The sequence below is a fragment of the Entelurus aequoreus genome, linkage group LG17 (assembly GCF_033978785.1).
Source record: "Entelurus aequoreus isolate RoL-2023_Sb linkage group LG17, RoL_Eaeq_v1.1, whole genome shotgun sequence".
NCBI classification, from domain to species: domain Eukaryota; kingdom Metazoa; phylum Chordata; class Actinopteri; order Syngnathiformes; family Syngnathidae; genus Entelurus; species Entelurus aequoreus.
The window spans coordinates 29,371,881-29,396,880 of NC_084747.1; the positions used below are offsets into that span (position 1 = coordinate 29,371,881).

At 40.7% G+C, this 25,000-nt stretch overlaps 1 long non-coding RNA gene across 1 annotated transcript in view; it reads right to left on the minus strand.

Annotated features, from left to right (window-relative positions):
- LOC133632779 (uncharacterized) overlaps positions 1-25,000 on the minus strand; it is a 71,920-nt gene that overhangs the window by 35,211 nt on the left and 11,709 nt on the right. The window contains exon 3 of the long non-coding RNA XR_009821704.1: positions 24,511-24,606. This is a non-coding gene — a long non-coding RNA (uncharacterized LOC133632779). The remainder of the gene's footprint in view (positions 1-24,510; positions 24,607-25,000) is intronic.

The window sequence follows — 25,000 nt, forward strand, 5'->3', positions numbered from 1 at the left end:
CACACACATACACATTTTTACACACACATCTATATACACACGTATATATTCACATATATACACACACATATATACTGTATATACACGTACTGTATATATATATATACACACACACACACACATATACACATTTTTACACACACATCTATATACACACGTATATATTCACATATATACACACACATATATACTGTATATACAGATACTGTACACACACACGCACACCCATACACATATACACGTTTTTACACACACATGATCTATATACACACATATATATATACACATACACTACCGTTCAAAAGTTTGGGGTCACATTGAAATGTCCTTATTTTTGAAGGAAAAGCACTGTACTTTTCAATGAAGATAACTTTAAACTAGTCTTAACTTTAAAGAAATACACTCTATACATTGCTAATGTGGTAAATGACTATTCTAGCTGCAAATGTCTGGTTTTTGGTGCAATATCTACATAGGTGTATAAAGGCCCATTTCCAGCAACTATCACTCCAGTGTTCTAATGGTACAATGTGTTTGCTCATTGGCTCAGAAGGCTAATTGTTGATTAGAAAACCCTTGTGCAATCATGTTCACACATCTGAAAACAGATTAGCTCGTTACAGAAGGTACAAAACTGGCCTTCCTTTGAGCAGATTGAGTTTCTGGAGCATCACATTTGTGGGGTCAATTAAACGCTCAAAATGGCCAGAAAAAGAGAACTTTCATCTGAAACTCGACAGTCTATTCTTGTTCTTAGAAATGAAGGCTTTTCCACAAAATTGTTTGGGTGACCCCAAACTTTTGAACGGTAGTGTATATACACACACATATATACTGTATGTACACGTACTGTATATATACACACACACACACACACGCACATTCACGCACATATATGCACTATATACAGTGTGTTTATGAAATAAGTGCCAGAACTGTACAGAACTTTAATCCACCTGCATCAGATATTTTCTGAAAAAGGATTATTGCTTTTCTGTCAAAATGATGCGAGTAAAAAAAGTTTTTATTCAAAAGGATTCCAAGGTTTTAAGAACACCAAGTTGGTGTATGTCAGAGCTTTGACCCGCAATTGAGATTTGTCTTTGTGAAGAGGCCCTCTTTTTTATTATATCATGGTATTTTTCTTTTATGTCACAAATGACCTCCAACCAGACACCATTTATCAGGTTTTGATTAAAATGTTGCTGGGGAGTGACAAGGACAACTGAATCACGAGTGCAGCTTGGCTGATGGTTTACCAATGAAACATGTTATTGTACGAATGGAAAGAAAACCCTCCATGAATGTGTCATTTACATTCATCAAATGTTTATCTTGTCTGAGGAAGTGGAGATACGGTGTTTGAATATAAACACACTGGTGTGAATACATCACTTCAATCAATTACTTCATGTGCCCGCCACCTGCTTTTGGACACTTTGCACAAAAGTGGTCTTCATCTAAACTTTGTCCAAACCTTGCAAATTCCACATTTTGCCGAATCTTTGCCATTTTTTGCCAATCAGGTTTGTTACTAAATGTAAAAGTCTGCTACCAATGGAGTCAATGGTTGTCTCTCTATTACGCCGATAAAGTAGAGATCGACTGATTATTGGTGCTGATATTTGGCACTTTGGTATATAAAGTCGTGGTCAAAAGTTTGCATACACTTGTAAAGAACATAATGTCATGGCTGGTTGTCATTTCTATAACTCTTATTTTTTTGTGATAGAGTGATTGGAGCACATACTTGTTGGTCACAAAAAACATTCATGAAGTTTGGTTTTTTTATGAATTTATTATGGGTCTACTGAAAATGTGACCACATCTGCTGGGTCAAAAGTATACATACAGCAATGTTAATATTTTGGTTACATGTCCCTTGGCGGGTTTCACTGCAATAAGGTGCTTTTGGTAGCCACCCACAAGCTTCTGGCAAGCTTCTGCTTGAATTTTTGACCACTCTTCTTGACAAAATTGGTGCAGTTCAGCTAAATATGTTGGTTTTCTGACATGGACTTAGTTCTTCAGCATTGTCCACAAGTCAGGACTTTGAGAAGGACAATCTAAAACCTTAATTCTAGCCTGATTTAGCCATTCCTTTACCACTTTTGACGTGTGTTTGGGGTCATTGTCCTGTTGGAACACCCAACTGCGCCCAAGACCCAACCTCCGGGCTGATGATTTTAGGTTGTCCTGAAGAATTTGGAGGTAATCCTCCTTTTTCATTGTCCCATTTACTCTCTGTAAAGCACCAGTCCCATTGGCAGCAAAACAGGCCCAGAGCATAATAAAAAATAAGAGTTGTAGAAACTATTGGAAACTCAAGACAGCCATGACATTATGTTCTTTACAAGTGTATGTAAACTTTTGACCACGACTGTATATACAAGCACACAAAATCGATATACAAATTCCATACAACAGAACTAAATATACAATATACCGGATTTTCCGGACTATAGCAAACATTAGTATATAAGCCGCACCCACTAAACTTGAGAAAAGAAATGTTTTACATACATTAGCCACACCGGACTATAAGTCGCAGATATATATGTTGTGAAATGAGTTTTTTACACAGAAACATTTTGTAAATGTTTATTTACATACCTTATTGGTTTCCAAATAGTGTCTGTAACACGGCAGTAAAACGGCTGATCAAACAAAACAGAAGTCATGGTCATGGACCCACTAGCTGCTGAAGCTAGCTCTCCAATCAGCTAAACAAACTCAATAACTCCACGGTGACGTTTTGGTGAATTTACTGAGGGTTTTGTGAAAGTGAAACAATACAAAAATAATGCCATTGTAAGTTAATAATACTAACACAGACACTCGTAGCATATTAGCTATTACTAATACTCTAGCTTCATTACATTACGATTAGGGTTGGGTATCGTTTGAATTCGAACGATTCCGATTCCGATTCTTTGTTTCGATTCCGATTCCTGACAATTCTCGATTCCGTTTCTTTTAAGAGGCAGGGTCAAAAAAAAGTTTAAGATATTTTAAATGAGCTAGCTAACCTACAGTCTTTCTGAATGAAATAGTCTGACATTCTCCATCAATTTTAATTCTATTAACTTTTTATGAACTTTACTATAAATTCCTCACAGGGCTGTTTTCAACTAGAATATAAATATAAAATCTATGAACTTGAATATAAATATTATAAATTAAGAATACATTTTCCCAGGGGTACACTTTCCTCAAGAGAGCTTTATTTTTGAAAACCTCATGAAAACACATTTACACATAAGTGTATGATGCTGCAGGAAACCTCATGAAAACACATTTACACATAAGTGTATGATGCTGCAGGAAACCTCATGAAAACACATTTACACATATAAGTGTATGATGCTGCAGGAAACCTCATGAAAACACCTTTACACATAAGTGTATGATGCTGCAGGAAACCTCATGAAAACACATTTACACACACAAGTGTATAATGCTGCAGATACTTAAAAATGTTACCGTGCTCCCACTGATGGGCTAACCTGGTGCAGAAAAGCAAATAAGCAATAAGAAACAACTTGCAAAACCGAATCCAGATTAGCAGCAGGTACAGTATAAAATCAGAGACAGTTCTTGTTTAGGAAAATGACCATATCCGCCTTCTCAGGCAGGATGCGTGAGCGTTCTGGACAGATAGTGTCTCCTGCTGTGGAAAATACACGTTCGCTGGGTGTGGAAGAAGCTTGAACGCATAAATATGAGAAAGCGAGATCTGACAGCAAAGGATAAGTCTTTTGTTGGTTCCACCACCATGCAGCAGGGTCGTCAGACATAAGTATCGGTGGAACGTCCTGGTACATCTGCAGCTCTCTCTCCACTCGTTTCTTGATGGACATGGAGCTCTGTTATTTGGCGGTTATTTCATTTTTTTTTGTAAAGTAAAGCCACACTTTCGACCGCCAACGCCCGCTATCCATGCTTGAGCTTGACTGACTCGCTCGGCTATGCTAACACTTCCGGCGGTGGGCGCTTCTTTGTTGGTGTTCAGCGGCTTCTTCTTCCGGTTCGGCGGACATATTTTTTTCCGGTCGGCGGACTGGGTATCGAAAATAGGAATCGAAATGTAAACTTTTAAACGATTCCGGGAGAATCGGAAAGTTAGTCCCGGTTCCAATCGATACTCGATACTCGATACCCAACCCTAATTACGATAGCACGTACACATACACATGAAAACACTCCTACAGACATCACACATGGATGGTTTAGTAAGTAAGAATTGTTTTAGTTATATTGTAAAACTTACAAACGTTGCTTAGAGTGATGAATGACGAATCCTTTCAAGTAGAGGCTCTATGGAAGGATATAAGATGGAATGGCACTTCTACTTCTGGTTAAAAGCTCTAAACAAAAGTGCACTGCAGCACTTCTGTAGAACATGGATGGATGGATAGACATATGATACCAGTAGTTCAGGGGTGTCCAAACTTCAGTAGTTCAGGGGTGTCCAAACTTTTTCCACTGAGGGCCGCACATGGAAAAATTAAAGCATGTGGGGGCCATTTTGATATTTTTCATTTTCAAAACATAACAAAATATATGGATTTTTTTATTTATTTTACCTTTAGGGGTTCCGGGGACCAAAAAGGGTCTCAGTCATTAAAATGTTAAAAATGAGTCAAATTATTATTTTTTTATTTAACGCTTACAGTTAATCTCTATATCAACTTTAAGTTTATATAAAGTAATAAAAAGAAAATGTTCTTATGGCTTTTCTGTCAAAAACAACTTAGTTTTTTATAGTTAAACTGAAATATGCAGTATTTAGTAATTAGAGCCCTAAAGGATCAATGATGCAGGACACCATTGATTTTAATTCTTTAATATTTTTGAGTAATCACAGTGAAAAGATAAATACAATACTTCTAAATATATCTGGGATCCAAAAGGTGCCCCACTCATAAAGTGATACATTTTTATTAGGTTTTTCTTTTACTTTCAACACTTAGGTTACAAGATCAACTTCAGATATAGCTGTCGATTTTACATTTGAACTATTATTTTGTTTGTTTTATGCTCTTTTGTCAAATAAAATGTTGATGTTTTTATATGGCATCTACACAATATATGCAATATTTACCGCATAAAACATTTTAAAGTGAAATATTTTGAAGTAACTGTAGCCTTGAAAATAATTCATTATAACATGGATTTTTTTGTCTTTTTTTTTTTTTTGAGCAATGGCAAAAAAAGACAAAAAGAAAGACAAAATAAAAGAAAACAGCCTGCATGGCAGCTTTGTGTCAACTTTTTCTCGTTAGATTTCACCTCTTTCCACTTTTTTGAATGTTCTTTGTTTATTTTTGCAATAGCATTTCCAGAATGTGTGGCGGTCCGGTAAACAATTAGCTGCGGGCCGCAATACCCCCGGGCCGCACTTTGGACACCCCTGCAGTAGTTAGCATTTAAAATTTAACCTGTTATGAAAAACTTGCATTGATATTATTTAACCAGAATTGAGAGAATCTGTTTGAATCAAGAATCGATTCTGTTTTAAATCATCACCTCAGGACTCCAATCGAATCATTCGGTGCCCAGAGATTCGCACCTCTAGTACTGTATTTTTCGGACCATAGCGCGATTGTAAGGCGCACTGCTTATGAGCGGGTCTACTCAGGTCTATTTTCATACAAAAGGCGCACCGGATTATAAAGCGCATTAAAGGGATTTTTTTGTGGGCGATCTTATTTACATGTCTCCCCTTCAACAGCGTTTTCTCCTTGTCATCTTTGTTGAACCGGTAGTTTTAGCGTTTCCATAGCGAGTCTACTGACAGATACCTGTTCGAACTTAAGGCTAATTTATATTAGAAATGGCAACAGCGGAGGATGAATGCCCCATAACAAGAAGATATAGACAAAGAAGGAGCTTATTGACTACGGCGCGGACAACAATGGCGGATGCGCGCAAATTTTCGGGACTTGTGCAGATCCCAAATACACACCAGCAGTTACTAATAAGTCAGAAAAGTTGGTTTTGCATAATATTGCGAAACAAAACGCCAGATAATATGTCTCCTAATAGACTAATTTTGGGCTCCTTATACACACACCATAATAATACTGTATGTTGAAGCACAGTACGTCTGACTATGGTAGCCGTAATGCTCCGACAATCCATCAAGCGGTGCAGCTTCGTAGTTTACTAAAGTCGAACTAATTAACAGATTTTTGAGCGATTTGTGTCATTTTCTATAGTCTCAATGAAACATCAACGTTTTGGGCTTGCTTGCTAACTTGTACTTGCTAGCACAGGGGTGGGCAATTAATTTTTACCGGGGGCCGCATGAGCAACCCGAGCACTGCTGGAGGGCCACATCGACAATATTTCAATTAAATTTTGCTCAATATTATTTTTGATATACACCGTAAGATAAATAATAATAATAATTAATAATAATAGTAATACTTCAACATAGTGTGTGTAACAGCATTCCATGACTAATATAAATAAATTAACATTAATAATAAATGACAGTAAAATAAGCACACGTATGACTGAGGAGTCATAGTGTAACTTTGTGTGGTGTTTGAGTTGTCCGACTTTTTGTGTGGCCATAAACGCACCAGTGGTTTAGTGCTATGCGTGTTGGTGACAGATGACAAGTTGGTTTTGGCCTGGTTTGTACGGCAGAAAAGGACTAGTTTTTCGAGATAGAATTGTTTTACTCATGTTTTTGGTGTGGTTATGTCCGAATATAAACAGTTTTGCTCAATAAAGTGATCGATATCATTCCTGTCCTCGAAGCATCTCGATAGACGTTACAATAATTGAACGGTGTTGACGAACACCGTTAGGGCCGCTTGTTGTCACTGTCACTCAGAGTTGCATTGCAAAATTACATAGAATAAATGTTTATTTTGTTTAGAATTCAGATGGAATTTCATTTGGTGCGCGGCATATATTTGCTGCGCGCAGCAGACGCTTGAGCAGTACGCAATTGCGCAGGCACGCACCTTAGAGCAGTGGTCCCCAACCTTTTTGTAGCTGGGGACCGGTCAACGCTTGAAAATTTGTCCCACGGATCGGGGGGGGTTTCTTTTTTTTTTTTTTCATAAAGAAATACAATCATGTGTGCTTACGGACTGTATACCTGCAGACTGTATTGATCTATATTGACATACACATACACAATATGTATATATAGTGTTTTTATGTTGATTTAATTAAAAAAAAAAAAAAAATTAATTTATTTTTTTTATTTCTTGCGCGGCCCGGTACCAATCGGTCCGGTGGTTGGGGACCACTGCCTTAGAGGGAACGTTGCTTTGCAGTCCATGTCTTGTTGGAAACACGCCATTCTTCATCAACTTTTCTCTTTTTAGCGTCTCGGGTGTAAACCGTGCATCACTTGTCGCTGTGCACCTTCACTCGCAGGTTACACACGGACATACGCCCATAAATAATACTTTTCAAAATAAAAGCAGCACAGTTGTATTGCGCGCACAACATAGATGTTTTTTCAACTTTATTTTGTAGTGATTGCAGCTGTTCACATTCACTCACAATCACGCACACGCATACGTCGACAAGGAAGTAATACAAATAACGATTTTCAAAACAAAAGCAGCACCATTGTATTGCACACTCGACATAGATACTTTTTTAAATTTATTTTGTAATTTATAATTGGCCTCACGCGGGCCGGACAGGGACGCACAAAGGGCCGGATGCGGCCCGCGGGCCGCAGAATGCCCAGGTCTGTGCTAGCAGGTTAGATTTATTGAACAAGTGGCGTCAGCCTGCAGTCCACACGTATCTCTTATGTGTAACTGCCATCTACTGGTCACACTGATCATTACGCCATGTACCAAATGAAAATTAATTTGAGGTCGGTAGGCACAACCAGAATTAATCCGTACATAAGGCGCACCGGGTTAAAAGGCCCGCTGACGATTTTTGAGAAAATTAAACCTTATACTGTAGTCCGCCAAACACCTGTTGTACGATGCTAAGTCTGCATTCATTTGTCACCAAAATGAGGCACTGCTAGCTGCTTATTTTTACGCTGGCACGGAATTCAGGTGCCCATCCCTGCAGCTTTTCCCGTTCAGATGTCATTACAAGCGTTTGCATCATTTCCTGTGCTAATCTCAAAACAAAAGACCTGCGGTACGCACGGTGAACTTCGCATCTCATATTCCTCAGACAAAACTATTTGGCACCTTATCCGGCTCACGGTACAAGGTCCAAGTGCATCAGCGTGCAGCCCGATGTTGACGACACGGGGAGAACCCCCACCAAAAAAATAATAAACGAAGAAAGAAGCAGAATGCAATGATGGGATGGCGATGGATTGCAGTATTTCCAGCCCCAGTTAGCATCTCTCACCACCATGTGCAGCATGTTGATAAGAGACATCATCCCACTGACTCATTAATCAATTGTGAAGCTACGGCTACCTGACGCTTATTCTTATTCCCGTGCCCCCAAATCACCGCCATCCCTCCCCCCACCTCCTGCCTGCCTCGACTGCCTTCTCCTCCGCCGTCGGCCTGGAAAACAGTAGAAAACCAGCTGGACTCCACCAGGCTTGATTTGCTTTCCTTGCATATTTCCTTTTTCAACTTCTCACGCCCCCCGCCCGGTTTTCAATCATACCCACATGACGGGCGAGTTGTGTAAACACAAGAAGGAAGACATGAATGGACACTGGAACCACAAAGGAAGCTTTAAAGTTTGTGCACGCCGGCACTTTCTTCTCCACGATCAACACATGTCTAACATGTTTCTATCTGGGGAGCTTGAATGGTGCAATATGGCAGTACATCTAACAACCCAACCCGCAGCATTCGTCTTTTCAAGCCGTCCTGGCGCTGCACTCTTGTCTTCAAACGTCTGAAATGTTTCTAAATGGCTGCTTTTGGGATTCTCTGTTGACACACTGCCAATGTGGAATTTTTGTAACCTCCATCTCTGACCTCCCAAGAGGCAGAGGACAACAAAAGGCGAATATTCTGGCGGGCACTAAGACCATGCAGTCACCATGATCACCAACGTGGCCAATGCAGGACATACTAGATTGGGTTTCTCTCTTGTGTCTCTCTCAAGTTTATCCATAACCACACCCCTACCAGCTGGGTGTGAGCATGGTCTTAGTGCCCGCCACAATTTTTGATTAATTTTTTGGGGGGGGGGTTCAGCGCCGTAAATTCAGCTGCCATTTTAATTGCCTGTTTAGCTCGTCAAACACAGGAGCGATGTGCGATACCACTGATTACCAATACCAAGTAAAACTTAGGCTAGTATCGGCAAAACCCATCTGATACCGATACTTTGTGCAACTATATCGAACGTGTCTGCTTAAATTTGAAAAGTTGTGTATTTTCAAATAGTAACATATCTAGATGAAAAAACAACAGCAAACATGTATGGATGGATGTGTATATATATATATATATATATATATATATATATATATATATATATATATATATATATATATATATATATATATATATATATATATATATATATATATATATATATGTATATATATATATATATATATATGTATATATATATATATATATATACATATATACATATATATATATACACATATATATATATATACACACATATATATATATATATATATATATATATATATATATATATATATATATATATATATATATATGTATGTATATAAATAAACATATATATATATATATATATATATATATATATATATATATATATATATATATATATATATATATATATATATATATATATATATATATATATATATATATATGCATATATATACTGCAAAGAGCCACATCCTACACATTGGCACACAACACACACACACACACACACACACACACACACACACACACACACACACACACACACACACACACACACACACACACACACACACACACACACACACACACACACACACACACACACACACACACACACACACAGACCTCTGCTCAGCCAGTTTTATTGTAAATGTCACACACCAACATGACTCCTACAGTACTAAGACCACAGGCCAGTTATTTTCAACAATTAACATTGTGTCACACCTGTGATCCCTCACAGGTGTGACTTTTGATCACTAATCAGACGCAGAAGTGCGAATCAGCGCTCACAAGAAACGGAAATAAGCAAAAATAGCGCCGACGCCAAAGTACAGTACATAATAAAAAAACATTTAACGGAATAAACAAAGTACAAACTTGCTATGGCAGGTTAGACAACAACCTAGTAGAAATTGTGGACCTTGATGCAATAAGCAGATCAAACACTGTGCTGTACTGGGCATCTAATCCTGGCAGTATACATCTTTTTTTTTGTAGTTATGTTAAATGTGTTATTTGACACTGAAAACTTATAAATTATTGAACAATTTCCCTCACATAAATTTGTTTTAGTACAAAATAAGCATCACATACAAAAAAGGTTGTCTAGATATAAATATCTACTGTATAAAAAGTATTTTACAATGGTGGCGTGTGGGCCTTAAAATTTAATTCTGCCAAGGGCCCCAATCTTACCAGGGGCCCTGCTGGCGTCTCAGTACGACTGGGGAAGATAAAAATATCTAGGGGGAATTTGCCATTTAACTCTTATCAGTGACAGAGCAGGAAAAGGCTAGGAATTTGTCATATGAAACGCCCTGTCATCAATTAATTGACATTTTACGTGCACTTATTTACGCAAAACGTGGCCCTCCAAGCATCGCGGGGCCCTACGCATGGCGTGTGATCCGCATGTCGGGAGGGAAGCTCTGGGTTTGAGACAGCAGGGATCCGATCGCAGCCAAAATTCCTCCGTGGGAAATGTTTTCCAAACTTTAACATCTAATTGTGACAAATATTACCATTTATTTGTTAAATCTGTTCTCTTAAAACAATATTGGTAACATATGTTGGCACTATGATTGATCGGTTTTATTTGATATTATTTGAAGCAGATGAAAAGCAACAAGTTCAACATTTGAGGTTCTACTTTAGAAAATACAACTAAATAAATAACTTTGCTATGCCACTTTTCTTTGTCAAAATAACTACTGTATATTTATAATAGTTTAAGGAATTAAAATAAAAAACACCCCCAAGTTCGAAGCTGTTCTCAGCGTTTTTAGGTGGGATTAAAAATAGATTAAATATATTAATTAATTACAAATCATAACAAATTAATCACTCTTTTTTTGCTTAATAGCACTAAACAATTCTACAATTATTTACTCTGTTATACAGTTATGTATACATTACTGATGTCAAATGATTCATTATTTTAATCAAATTAATCACACTTGAATTTGAAATAATTCCGGTTATTATTGGTTTGCATAATTTAAATTAACTTTAAAAAAAAAAAAAAGAGTCTAATATTTGGACACAAATGCAAAGTTATTGCAATGTCATCCAAGAACGTTTTTTTTTAAATGTTTTACTTGATTGCAAATCATTTATTTAATTTAATTAACAGATTTATTCCAATTTGTGTAAGTACATGCCTATTGCAATACTTTTATGTGTTTAATAAAATTAGTTCACTTTTTATTTTTGACAGCCCTAACATGTAATAGGGATGTAACCATAATCGGCATATTGATAAACCTCGGTACAACTGCCGACGGTTAGTTTAACCGTTTTAAATAAAAGTTATCATAAAACCGTGATGATAACACTTTCATAAACTCACGGACCGGTGATATTGCTCATTTACTGGAGAAGCATGCTATCTCTAGCTAGTTCCCCAGCTTAAATGCTAACATGAAAACAAGAGTAACGAACGTCTTTCCTCCATTAAGAAACAACATACCCAATTTAAACTTATACAAACACATTACTGTCTGAGCAACAAAGATATGATTTTTTTTTATACTTCTAAAACTTTGGGCTAGCTAGCCCTTGGGTGGGTGAAAAGAGGAGCCGAGTGCGTAAGCCTCCTCCTGCTGGTACAAAGCCTCTCCACCACCAAGACTCCTGTGGTGCCTCCTCGTGGCCACACACGGTAAACTGCGTCTTTGCAGACACAGGCTAAACTGTAGGGGATCTTGGAGCAGCAGTGGGCCCCAGAGGCGAGGCGTGCAGGCCCACCAGTGTGTGGACACGCCCTGGCGTACGCCAACCACTGCCCCATCTATGGGTTAAATAGACACCCCCACCCCCACCTCCTTCCACTGTCTCGTGGCTATCCTCTGGAATAGAGAAGTCTAAGGGAGAAAACCCCAACAGAAAACCCGGCCTGGACTCCGTTAGGCAGTTCAGTGTGTGAAGCACTGTTCTGGCAACTCCTGCAGCCGAACTGACGCCAAATGTATTGGTTCTCCATTCCTTTGGACAACGCCAGCAAGGCAGAGAGGGGGCCCTGTTGCTTGGGCAACACAGGATATCCATACACCTTGCCCAGGCTTCTTGTGCCCTGGAGAGGAAACTCCAGCTTCACTGTGCAGTGAAGGCACAACACGGGAGGTCAGCAGTTACCGGTTATAGCCCTTTCTCGTTTGGCGTAGGGATGGGCACCAGGGGCTACCTCCGTCGGTGGGAGAGATGTTTCATCTTACTGGACAGTTACCGCCCGCCTCAAGCTGGGCAGCCCCCAGCCAATTAGGTGCTGTTCCGCCACAGCCTGCCTGCTTCATTGGGTGCATGAAGCTAAGGGACTCTTCCTGACAAGTGGGCTGTAAATTTTGCACCAAGCAAAACAAATAAAAAAACAAATAAAACTCCAGCACTACGTCTGGGATGCTGGAACGTCAGAACCATGACCCCCGGACTAACTGACAACCTGCTAGATATAAGCGACGCCCGCAAGACTGCAGTCATCAACAACGAACTCCTGAAGCGACGAATAGACATCTCTACCCTTCAGGAAACCCGACTCCTCTTATCAAGCTCACTGAGAGAAAGAGATTACACCTTCTTTTGGCAGGGGAAGCCTCCAGGTGAAACCAGAGAATACGGAGTTGGCTTTGCAGTCAAGAACACTTTACTAGGAGCAATAGTACTACCTACAGTCAGCTCAAGAGAGAATCTTAACCCTCTGCCTTAACGCCACCATGGGACCTGTCCACCTGGTGAGTGTGTACGCGCCAACACTTAGCTCCTCCCATGAAATAAAGGACAAATTCTATGATGAGCTTGAGGCGACTGTGAGAAACATCCCCAAACAAGATCAGCTCTACTTGCTTGGTGACTGTAACGCAAGAGTTGGCTCTGATCACAACTCCTTGACATCTTGCTTGGGTTACCATTGCATTGGTAAAATGAACGAGAATGGGCAGTGTCTCCTTGAGTTCTGCACATTTCACAAGCTCTGCATTACTAACTCATACGAGTCCAAACCCCGCCACAAAGTCTCCTGGAGACACCCAAGATCTGGCCACTGGCACCAGTTGGACCTGATCATAATACGGCGCTCTGACCTCAGAAGTGTCCTCCAAACCCGTACCTTTCACAGTGCAGACTGTGACACCGATCACTCCCTCGTCTGCTGTAGAGTCAAACTGCAGACAAAAACTTTCTACAGAGCCAAACCTAAAGGACCCCCCCCCCCCCCCCCCCCCGTGTGGACAGCAGCAAAGCAGCCAATCCAACTAAAACTGCTTCCTTCAACCGTGCCTTAGAGGAATCCCTCCACCAACTACCAAATTTCCTCGGATTAGCGCCCGGGCGGTAATTAATTTAAAACCTCTTCTCACTCCGGCGCTTACCAAAGGCATGCGGTAAATTTAGGCATGTGCTTATAAATTTGAGTGTGATATAAGGATAATCATGACATCGCTTAATGCCGCAATAAAATTTAAAGCACAATGAATCATCCCGGGAGTTCTTTTTGTTTGGGTTTGAAAAGGAAATTATAACATGACTCTCTTTATTTTTACAAGGAGTCATTCAACAATTACATACACATTTTTCTGTATTTAAAAACGCATGAAAAACAAATTGAAAATAAAACATGCTACTTTAATTCTTAACTACGATTGTAACAACAAACATTATCAATCAATGTAAACAACACCCGTGAGGCCAGAGAGAAAATATCATTTGAACTTGAACAAACTGAAAATGTTCCTGTCGGCATTACTGACAGATGCTTCCCCCACTGCACCTTGATGGACATCTACTACGGTACTTGTACTACATCCTGTGGAGCTCTTTATCTTCTTCCCTTTATGCGATTTTAAATTATTGAAATTAGCCTCCTCCATTTTGAAAATGATGCCTTGAAAGGTGAAGTGTCACTCGTGACGTGTCACTCGTGACGTGTCACTCGTTTTGTACTGTATACCAGTGCAAAAAATACGCTGAACGAACATTTGCAATACCGCGAACTGCCGTGTAACGCTAAAAACGTAGTAGGTACGGGACTTACCCGGCGGTAATTCTAGGCATACGCTAATTATTTTGCGAAACGAGTTTGACCCGGCGGTAATTCTAGGCATGCGCTAATTATTTTGCGAAACGAGTTTGACCCGGCGGTAAATCGAGGCATGTGCATACTATATACCCGGCGGAAATTCAAGGAAATACGGTACCCCAGTGTAGCTCTGCCCAGCAGTACTGGGAAGGCTTACAAGACACCATCCACACCACGGCCCTAACGTTTTTTGACAAAAGATTGCGATGGTCCAATGACTGATTCGAAGCCAACGCATCTGTATTGGCACCGATACTGGAAGAAAAGCGTATCGCCCTTACCAACTACAAATGCACGTCGAGTGACAATACCCAAAATGCTTTCAGGGCATCAAGGAAGAAACTGCAGAATGCCTCCTGTCGCGGTGCTAACAGCTACTGGCTATACCCTTGCAGCAACATCCAATCAGCCGCTGACTCCGGTAACATCAAAGGCATGTACGACGGCATCAAAAAGGCGCTTGGACCATCACACCACTCAACTGCTCCGCTGAAATCGGCCCTGGGAGAAATCATCACTGACCGCTCTAAACAACTCGACCGCTGGGTAGAACACTACTCTGAACTCTACGCCAGCGACAACACTGTTTCTGATGCAGCCCTCTGCCATGTTGAGTGTCAACCTGTAATGGAAGAACTGGACATGGAACCAACAACTGAGGAGCTAAGCAAAGCGATTGACAGCCTAGCATGCGGTAAATCACCTGGCAGTGACGGAATCGCAGCTGAAATTCTCAAGTGTGGAAAGCCTGCTCTCCTCGACAAACTTCACAAGCTCCTCTGTCTGTACTGGAGTGAAGGTGCTGTCCCACGGGACATGAGGGATGCTACCATCATAACCCTGTACAAGAATAAGTGAGACAGGAGTGATTGTAACAACTACCGTGGTATCTCTCTACTCAGCACTACCGGTAAACTCTTTGCCAGAGTTGCACTGAATAGACTCCAGGTTCTCGCTGAGAAAATATACCCAGAATCTCAGGCAGGGTTCAGATCAGGAAGGTCTACGGTAACTGACATGATTTTCTCTCTGAGACAGCTGCAGGAGAAGTGTAGAGAGCAGAGAAAACCACTCTACATGGCATTTATTGACCTAACGAAAGCTTTCGACCTTGTGAGCAGGAGTGGCCTCTTTCAGCTGGTTGAACGAATAGGCTGTCCCCCCAAACTCCTTTGCATCCTCCAGTCCTTCCACACCGACATGCATGGCACCATCCAGTTCGATGGGTCCACATCAGCCCCTTCAAAATCTGCTGTGGTGTGAAGCAGGGATGCTTGCTGGCACCCATCCTGTTTGGGATCTTCTTTTCCCTCCTCCTGCGCCCAGCATTTGGTACAGCAACTGAAGGAGTCTACCTTCACACAAGGACAGACTGTAAACTATTCAACCTTGCCCATCCGGGACATGCTGTTTTCTGACGACGCAGCAGTGGTAGCACACTCTCAGGAGCACCTGCAAACCCTAATGGACCAGTTCACCAAAGCCTGTCAGGACTTCAGCCGGACCATCAGTCTGAGCCAAACCAAGACGATGGGACAGGGAACTGAACCCCCCCTCTATCACCACCAACGACTACACCTTGGAAGTCGTAAACACCTTCACCTACCTCGGTTCCACCATCACCGACAAACTGTCACTCGATGCCAAACTCAGTGGCCGCATCGGAAAAGCTGCCTCAACTTTTGGGAAGCTTACAGTGAGAGTATGGGAAAACAGCAAGCTCACTATCCACACTAAGGTGCAGGTGTACAGAGCCTGTGTCACCAGTACTCTACTGTACGGTAGTGAAACCTGGACCCTATACTCCCACCAGCCCCCTGGATGGGTGGGGTTAAGAGATTTGGGTCTAGAGGAGAGCTCTGTCCTTGCTGCTGCTTCAATGATCCAATAAGAGTGAAAACGGACACAAAGGCATTACCTGGAGGGACAGGATCACAAACCAATCAGTCCTGGAGAGAGCACAGCTTCCCAGCATGTGCCCCCTACTGAGGCAGCGACGTCTCCGCTGGCTGGGCCATGTCCGACGGATGGACGATGGGCGAATCCCAAAGGACATCCTCTATGCTGAACTCACAACTGGCAAGAGGCAGATCGGCCGTCCCCATCTGCGTTACAAGGACGTCTGCAAACAAGACCTCAAGTATTTTGATATCAGCCCCGACAGCTGGGAAGTTGCAGCCGAGGACCGCCTTTAGTGGCAGCAGGCACTCCGCAGCAGGCTGCTCAAATCAGAAACCACCTTGGCCCAACACCATGAGGCTAAGAGGACAAAGAGAAAGAAACAGGGCTCTGCGAAACCGGCAACATCTATGGGACCGGTCTGGATATGTGACATCTGCGGCCGTGAACGCTGCGACAAGACCTGACTCCGAGGCACAGGAAATCAATGGTCTTCCGAGACTGCGATGCCGATGATATATATATACACCGTATTTTTCGGATTATAAGTCGCAGTTTTTTTCATAGTTTGGCCGTGGGTGCGACATATACTCCGGAGCGACTTATGTGTGAAATTATTAACACATAACCGTAAAATATCAAATAATATTATTTATCTCATTCGCGTAAGAGACGAAGCAAATGGCAGCAATCGTCACACACACGTCAGCAATCGTCACTCACACGTCAACCAATAAGAATTTGGCGGGTCGGGTCATGGCAGAAGTGCATTGTGCGTCATGGTATGCTAACTGCTATATGCTATACGCTACTGCCGTAGCTATTAAAATGGATCATCAACATTGGCGGTAATTTATAAAAACTGAAAAGGGCTGAACTAAAATGGCACCGAAAAGGAAATCATATAATGCAGATTACAAGCTGGACGTAGTGAAATATGCAGCAGAGAACGGCGATCGAGCAGCAGAAAGAAAGGAAATACCAGAGCGGGGAGGAAGATTTAATCAGATTTAGCGATCGGGAGTGACAGATTGTTTGGTAAACGTATAGCATGTTCTATATGTTATAGTTATTTGAATGACTCTTACCATAATATGTTACGTTAACATACCAGGCACGTTCTCAGTTGGTTATTTGTGCGTCATATGGCGTACACTTATTCAGCCTGTTGTTCACTATTCTTTATTTATTTTAAATTGCTTTTCAAATGTCTATTCTTGGTGTTGGATTTTATCAAATAAATGTCCCCCAAAAATGCGACTTATACTCCAGTGCGACGTATATATATGTTTTTTTCCTTCTTTATTGTGCATTTTCGGCCGGTGCAACGTATACTCCGGCGCGACTTATAGTCCGAAAAATACGGTATGTATGAAACCTGGTTCAAAGATTTCAGTGTGTATAAGTACTTTTTGAGAATACTCTACAACAGTGTGATAATAATGATGATAACTGTAATAATTTTGGTCACAATAACTGATGTGAAATGTTTGCATCGCTACATCCTAATGTATACAATAAATCCTCCTAAAGTCTCCTGAAAAAACACTTGCAGAATTATAAGCACTGCCTCCGCTTAGGAGCTGCTTTTGACAGCCTGCTCGCAGGATTATACAAACATGTCACTGCTAAATGTTCAACCGTATTAAAATCCGGCTTGTTTAGTTATTTCTTTGCGTATTTATTTCCAGACAAGACATGGAAACGAGTGCAGCCTGGACTGTTCATGTGGTCCATTAGAAATATTTGAATTCCACCCTGGAACTGACCAAGTGCTTGTGCAATACAAGCAACAGCAGCAGTAAACATGAATATTCTGCTGACACTTATTTGACATCTTTTTCGCACTTGAGTCAGACTGCGACCATCTGAGGTTTCCTTCGGAAGCAAAAAGCTTGCACATGGAGATCTTAGGGGTCCAAACTTTTTACAGCAAGGGCTGCATTAATAAAAATTGAGGGCTGCTTTACTTGATACATGCTAACCGTTAGCATGCCAACTTTTTTTTTTAGCTAATTTTGCAGTGTAATGCCTCAGCGTCATGTCACTTTGTACTTGACACATGCTAACTGTTAGACTGCTAACATTAACATGCTAACTTTTTTTTTAGCTAATTTTGCAGCTGAATGCCTCAGCATCATATAACATGGTGCTTGACACCTGCTAACTGTTAGCATGCTAACATTAGCGTGCAATTTTTTTTGTGGCTAATTTTTCATCCGAACGCCCCAGCGTCATGTCACTTGGTACTTGACACATGCTAACTGTTAGAATGCTAACATTAACATGCTACCTTCTTTTTTTTTAGCTAATTTTGCAGCCAAACGCCTCAGTGTCATATAACTTGGTACTTCACACATTCGAACTACTAGCATGCTAACATTAACAAGCTAACATTTTTAGCAAAACTTTCAGCCGAACGCCTCAGCGTCGTATAACTTGGTACTTGACAAATGCTAACTGTTAGCATGGTAAAATTAACAAGCTAACTTTTTTAGCTAATTTTGCTGCCAAATGCCCCAGCGTCATATAACTTGGTACTTGACACATGCTAACTGTTAGCATGTCAACGTTTTTTTAGCTAATTTTGCAGCCGAACGCCTCAGCGTCATGTCAATTGGTAAAGTAAACAAAAATACCAATGATTGTCACACACACTAGGTGTGGTGAAATTATCCTCTGCATTTGACCCGTCACCCTTGATCACCTCCTGGGAGGTGAGGGGAGCAGTGAGCAGCAGCTGTGGCCGCGCCCGGGAATCATTTTTGGTGATTTAACCCCCAATTCCAACCCTTGATGCTGAGTGCCAAGCAGGGAGGTAATGGGTCCCAAATTTATAGTCTTTGGTATGACTCGGCCGGGGTTTGAACTCACGACCTACCGATCTCAGGGCGGACACTCTAACCACAGGGCCACTGAGCAGGTACTTGACACATGCTAACTTAGAATGCTAACATTAACATGCTAACTTTTTGTTAGCTACTTTTGCAGCCGAACACCTTAGCATCATACAACTTGGTACTTGACACATGCTAACTGTTAGCATGCTAACATCAACATGCTAACCTTTTTTTTTTTAGCTAATTTTGCATCCGAATGCCTGAGCGTTGTATAACTTGGCACTTGACACATGCTAATGTTAGAATGCTAACATTAACATGTTGACTTTGTTTTGCCAATTTTGCAGCCAAACGCCTCAGATCCATTCAATTTGGTGCTTGGCACATGCTAACTTTTATTTTAGCTAATTTCTCATGCATACGCTTAATAGTCTTATAGCATGGTACTGGAAATGTCAGCATGCTTACGTTAGCATTTAAGATTGTCTTCCGTATTTCAGTATCTACACCAAATTTCTCCCGAAATTGCATTTTCGAGTTTTTTGTTTTGTGTGTGTAATATTCTAATCCGGGATGTGTTTACTGTCAACTGTCTAAGGTGCGCGCCTGTGCAATTGCGCACTGCTCAAGCGTCCTCTGCGTACGGCAAATCTATGCTGCGCACAAAATCAAATAAAAAAATAAGCGCATAACAATTTTCGACACACGGACACGACAGAGAAAACAGTTTTCGTCATCATTGTTCAAATATTGTAACGTCTGTCGAGACGCTTTGAGGACATGAATTCCATCGATCACTGTACTGAGCAAAACTCTTTATTGTCCGCCATAAACACACCACCAGAACGATAGTAAAAAAAATGATATTTAGCAAAAGTGGTCATTTTCTGCAGTACAAACCAGACCAAAATCCACTTTGTTATATCAACAGCAGCCGCTTGCTCTTTCTCACTTGCGCCAACACATGCACATATGGCACTTAGCCAGTGATGCGTTTACAGCCACACAAAAAGTCGGACAACTCCAACACCACACAAAGTGTCATTCCAGGTCGTTACACTATGATTTACCAATCAAATGTGTGCTTATTCTAGTGTCATTTATTAGGAATCTTAATTTATAAATATTAATCATGAAATGCTGTTAGTATATTGAATAAATACTAATAAAAATATACAGTCTTTTTTACAAACAGGAAGTTGCAGGAATGTACACATGATCCCCTGCTTACATCTCATTGTGCAACATGTGAATGTTTTAAAGGCCTACTGAATTTTTTTTTATTTATTTAAACGGGGATAGCAGATCCATTCTATGTGTCATACTTGATCATTTCGCGATATTGCCATATTTTTGCTGAAAGGATTTAGTAGAGAACATCGACGATAAAGTTTGCAACTTTTGGTCGCTGATAAAAAAAAAGCCTTGCGTGTACCGTAGGTAGCGTGACGTCACAGGTTGAAAGGCTCCTCACATTTCCCCATTGTTTTCAATGCAGCGAGAGCGATTCGGACTGAGAAAGCGACGATGACCCCATTAATTTGAGCGAGGATGAAAGATTTGTGGATGAGGAACGTGAGAGTGAAGGACTAGAGTGCAGTGCAGGACGTATCTTTTTTCGCTCTGACCGTAACTTAGGTACAAGGGTTCATTGGATTCCACACTTTCTCGTTTTTCTATTGTGGATCACGGATTTGTATTTTAAACCACCTCCGATACTACACCCTCTTGAAAATGAGAGTCGAGAACGCGAAATGGACATTCACAGTGACTTTTATCTCCACGACAATATATCGGCGAAACACTTTAGCTACGGAGCTAACGTGATAGCATCGGGCTTAACTGCATATAGAAACAAAAGAAATAAGCCCCTGACTGGAAGGATAGACAGAAAATCAACAATACTATTAAACCATGGACCTGTAACAACACGGTTAATGCTTTCCAGCCTGGCGAAGCTTAACATTGCTGTTGCTAACGACACCATTGAAGCTAACTTAGCTAAGGGACCTCACAGAGCTATGCTAAAAACATTAGCTATCCATCTACGCCAGCCCTGATCTGCTCATCAACACCCGTGCTCACCTGCGTTCCAGCGATCGACGGTGCGACGAAGGACTTCACCCGATCACCGATGCGGTCGGCGGCTAGCGTCGGATAGCGCGTCTGCTATCCAAATCAAAGTCCTCCTGGTTGTGTTGCTGCAGCCAGCCGCTAATACACCAATCCCACCTACAGCTTTCTTCTTTGCAGTCTTCATTGTTCATTAAACAAATTGCAAAAGATTCACCAACACAGATGTCCAGAATACTGTGGAATTTTGCGATGAAAACAGAGCTTTTTGTATTGGATACAATGTGTCCCAATACTTCCGTTTCAACCATTGACGTCACGCGCATACGTCATCATACATAGACGTTTTCAACCGGAAGTTTCCCGGGGAATTTAAAATTGCACTTTATAAGTTAACCCGGCCGTATTGGCATGTGTTGCAATGTTAAGATTTCATCATTGATATATAAACTATCAGACTGCGTGGTCGGTAGTAGTGGGTTTCAGTAGGCCTTTAATGGGAACTAAATGCAATGTCTGAAAGGGGTACAAATTATTTCCAAAGCAGGACCTCCACCCAGACAAACAATACAAGTACACAGTTCATGAAAAACAATACTTTTTGTTATTGTCATTGTAAGTGGGCCTAAACACTTATATTAGAAATGGAAATGACTGCTGTCATTTGATTATAATAATAAGAGAATGTTGTCTGTCTATCTGTGTTGGCCCTGCGATGAGATGGGGACTTGTCCAGGGTGTACCCCGCCTTCCGCCTGAATGCAGGTGAGATAGGCTCCAGCGACCCCGAAAGGGACAAGCGGTAGAAAATGGATGGATGGATGGAGATTGAACTTGTTATTTAGTCAGGTTTGGGACAGGTGTGCTACTGGTGTAGCCAGTGTGCACGTCTGATGTTGCTCACATGGGCTCCACTGAATGCTCAGGGAGTTTTTGAGTTTGCTCACACACATGAAAAATTAGAGGGAACATTTGTTTACTGTGTCTTTAGAATGGGTCGTGGGTGGATAAAAAAAATAAGCCGTGGGCCGCACTTTGGACACCCGCGTCTCAGCAGAAGGTTTTCCTGTTCACTTGAGGAAAATTTGTGAAGCGGTTTACATTTTGCCCAATGTTTGGACTCACAGGAGATTTACTCAATGTGCTGCAGTGGATGCTGTATTTACTAATATTTACATATTCCTTTTCGCACGGAGGGACAGAGCTGGGGCGCATCACGGTACGTTTGTGCGATTCCTTCCCAACAACTCCAACGGATATTTATACAAGCTCCTCTTTTCTTTTGTCATGGCGTCCACATTTCAGCGTGTCCCTCCTCTGTGTCGTGCGCACAATGAGAATCAGTATGTCTGAAGGCGGTGTGATGCATTGCAGGAAAAGCAATTATTTTGCAGAATGCCACATTTGCAAATCAAAAACAAGAAATTAAATAATCATCACCAGCCGTTTAAAGCGCAGAATTTATGAATTCATGAGCTGGAAAAAGCCTTTTCATCCCTGGTCATCAAAAAAAAAAAAAAAAAAAAAGCATCTCCCTCTGGCAGTGCTCTGCATCTGATACTTGTGTACTAGTTCACTTGCAGCAGGCTGTTAATTAACTCCAATTGAGCTGGGATGTGACATGCTCCGAGCCACAGTGTCACACGCACAACACAACAAAGAAGGATGCAATTGAGGACTAATTTCTAAAATACGACTATTTCACAGTGTGTAATACTTATGAAGCTGATTTGGCCCGTGTTGCTTCCCTCTGTTACCCAACATGCATCGCTCTTGCCGTATGTCGACATCAAAAGCCAAGCGCTTTTTAAGCAGACATAGAAAAAAAAGATGAAGTTGAAAGTGCCCTGCAAAGGATGTGCATTACCATGACTCACGCGCGCGGTGCAAAAGTGCGCCTATTTGACGAGCGAGCGGCATCATTAGTCGGTATCGTGAGATGAGGAGTCGACCGGCTTGGAAAAGGCAGCCATTACGTCGCTTTAAAGAGTTGTTTTTTTGCGCTGCTGTGTGTTTTGTCCCTGGGCTTTCGATGGCCACGTCGTTAAATACAACGTCTGCGAGACAGTTAATAATAGGAGTTTTATATTCAGAAACCGTATATTTATTGTAGTGTAGTCACAGTTACCCAGGGCTTCATGGAACCAGTGTTGAGTGAATTTCATACTACAAATAATCTACGTACTACGAAGGCAAGTAAAACTCCATATGTATTAAAGCAAAGGTGTCCAAACTCCGGCCCGCAGGCCTGTGTGGAGACGTCCCAATTTTAATAAGAAATTTGGCCTGAGGGTTGTCCAACTTACCAGCTGCATGAGTAACTTGTGTTAATCACAACATATTGCACTTTGAAGTGTATGCTACACAACATTTCTATATATGACCCAATCCAAACAACCTTTCCCACTCATGGCGCAAATAAACTAACACAAAAGGTAAACCATACTTGCCAACCCTCCCGTTTTTAGCGGGAGAATCCAGATATTCAGCGCCTCTCCCGACAACCTCCCGACAGAGATTTTCTCCCGACAAACTCCCGGTATTCAGCCGGAGCTGGAGGCCACACCACCCCCCCCAAAAAAAAGTCTGCCGCAGCTGCGATTGGACCTGACCAGCCTCCGGGTACAAGTACTGGAGTACCAATTGCTTGCCAGGGAAGATCTTCCCCAGGAAGCAAGGATTGACCGGTTTTGGGCCATGCTAGGGAGAGATGGAAGATTCCACACTCTCCTGCATTTGATGAAAGCACTTTTGTGCGTGCCACACAGCAATGCATCATCAGAGAGGGTGTTCAGCATGGTTAGAAAAATAGTGACAGAGAATAGAAAGAGGATGGACAGTTCAACCCTTAACAAAGCATTGTACTTTCAAGTACAACAAAGAGTAGATGAGTGTTGTGTGTGTGTGTGTGTGTATATGTGTAAATAAATGAACACTAAAATTCAAGTATTTCTTTTATTTATATAATAAAATCAATATATATATATATACATATATACACATATATATGTATATATATATATATATATATATATACATATATACACATATATATATATATATATATATATATATATATATATATATATATATATATATATATATATATATATATATATATATATATATATATATATATATATATATATATATATATATATATATATATATATATATATATATATATAACGGTGTAGAAACAGACGTTCATTATGCTTGATTAAATTATGAATGAAGTGTTGCAACAGCGCCTGTTGCTGGCGAGAAGTGGTATGTACTTTACCTGGGGGAAGTGCTCAGAACTGTGACGCCTTCCAATTGATAATCCCGTGACCCAAGTGGATTCACAGTCTCACAATTTGCACTGTTTTGCAGGACACTGTAATAAAAGAAATTCATAATCCATCTGGTGCCAGTGATATGTTGAAGCGACAGCAGTGTGGAGCTGCATTTTGCCAGTTGTGGACCGTCACACACACACATATATATATATATACATATATATACATATATATATATATATATATATATATATATATATATTGAGACTTTATTGATTGAGACTTTTATTAGTAGGTTGCACAGTGAAGTACATATTCCGTACAATTGACCACTAAATGGTAACACCCGAATAAGTTTTTCAACTTGTTTAAGTCGGGGTCCACTTAAATTGATTCATGATACAGATATATACTATCATATATACTATCATCATAATACAGTCATCACACAAGATAATCACATTGAATTATTTACATTATTTACAATCAGGG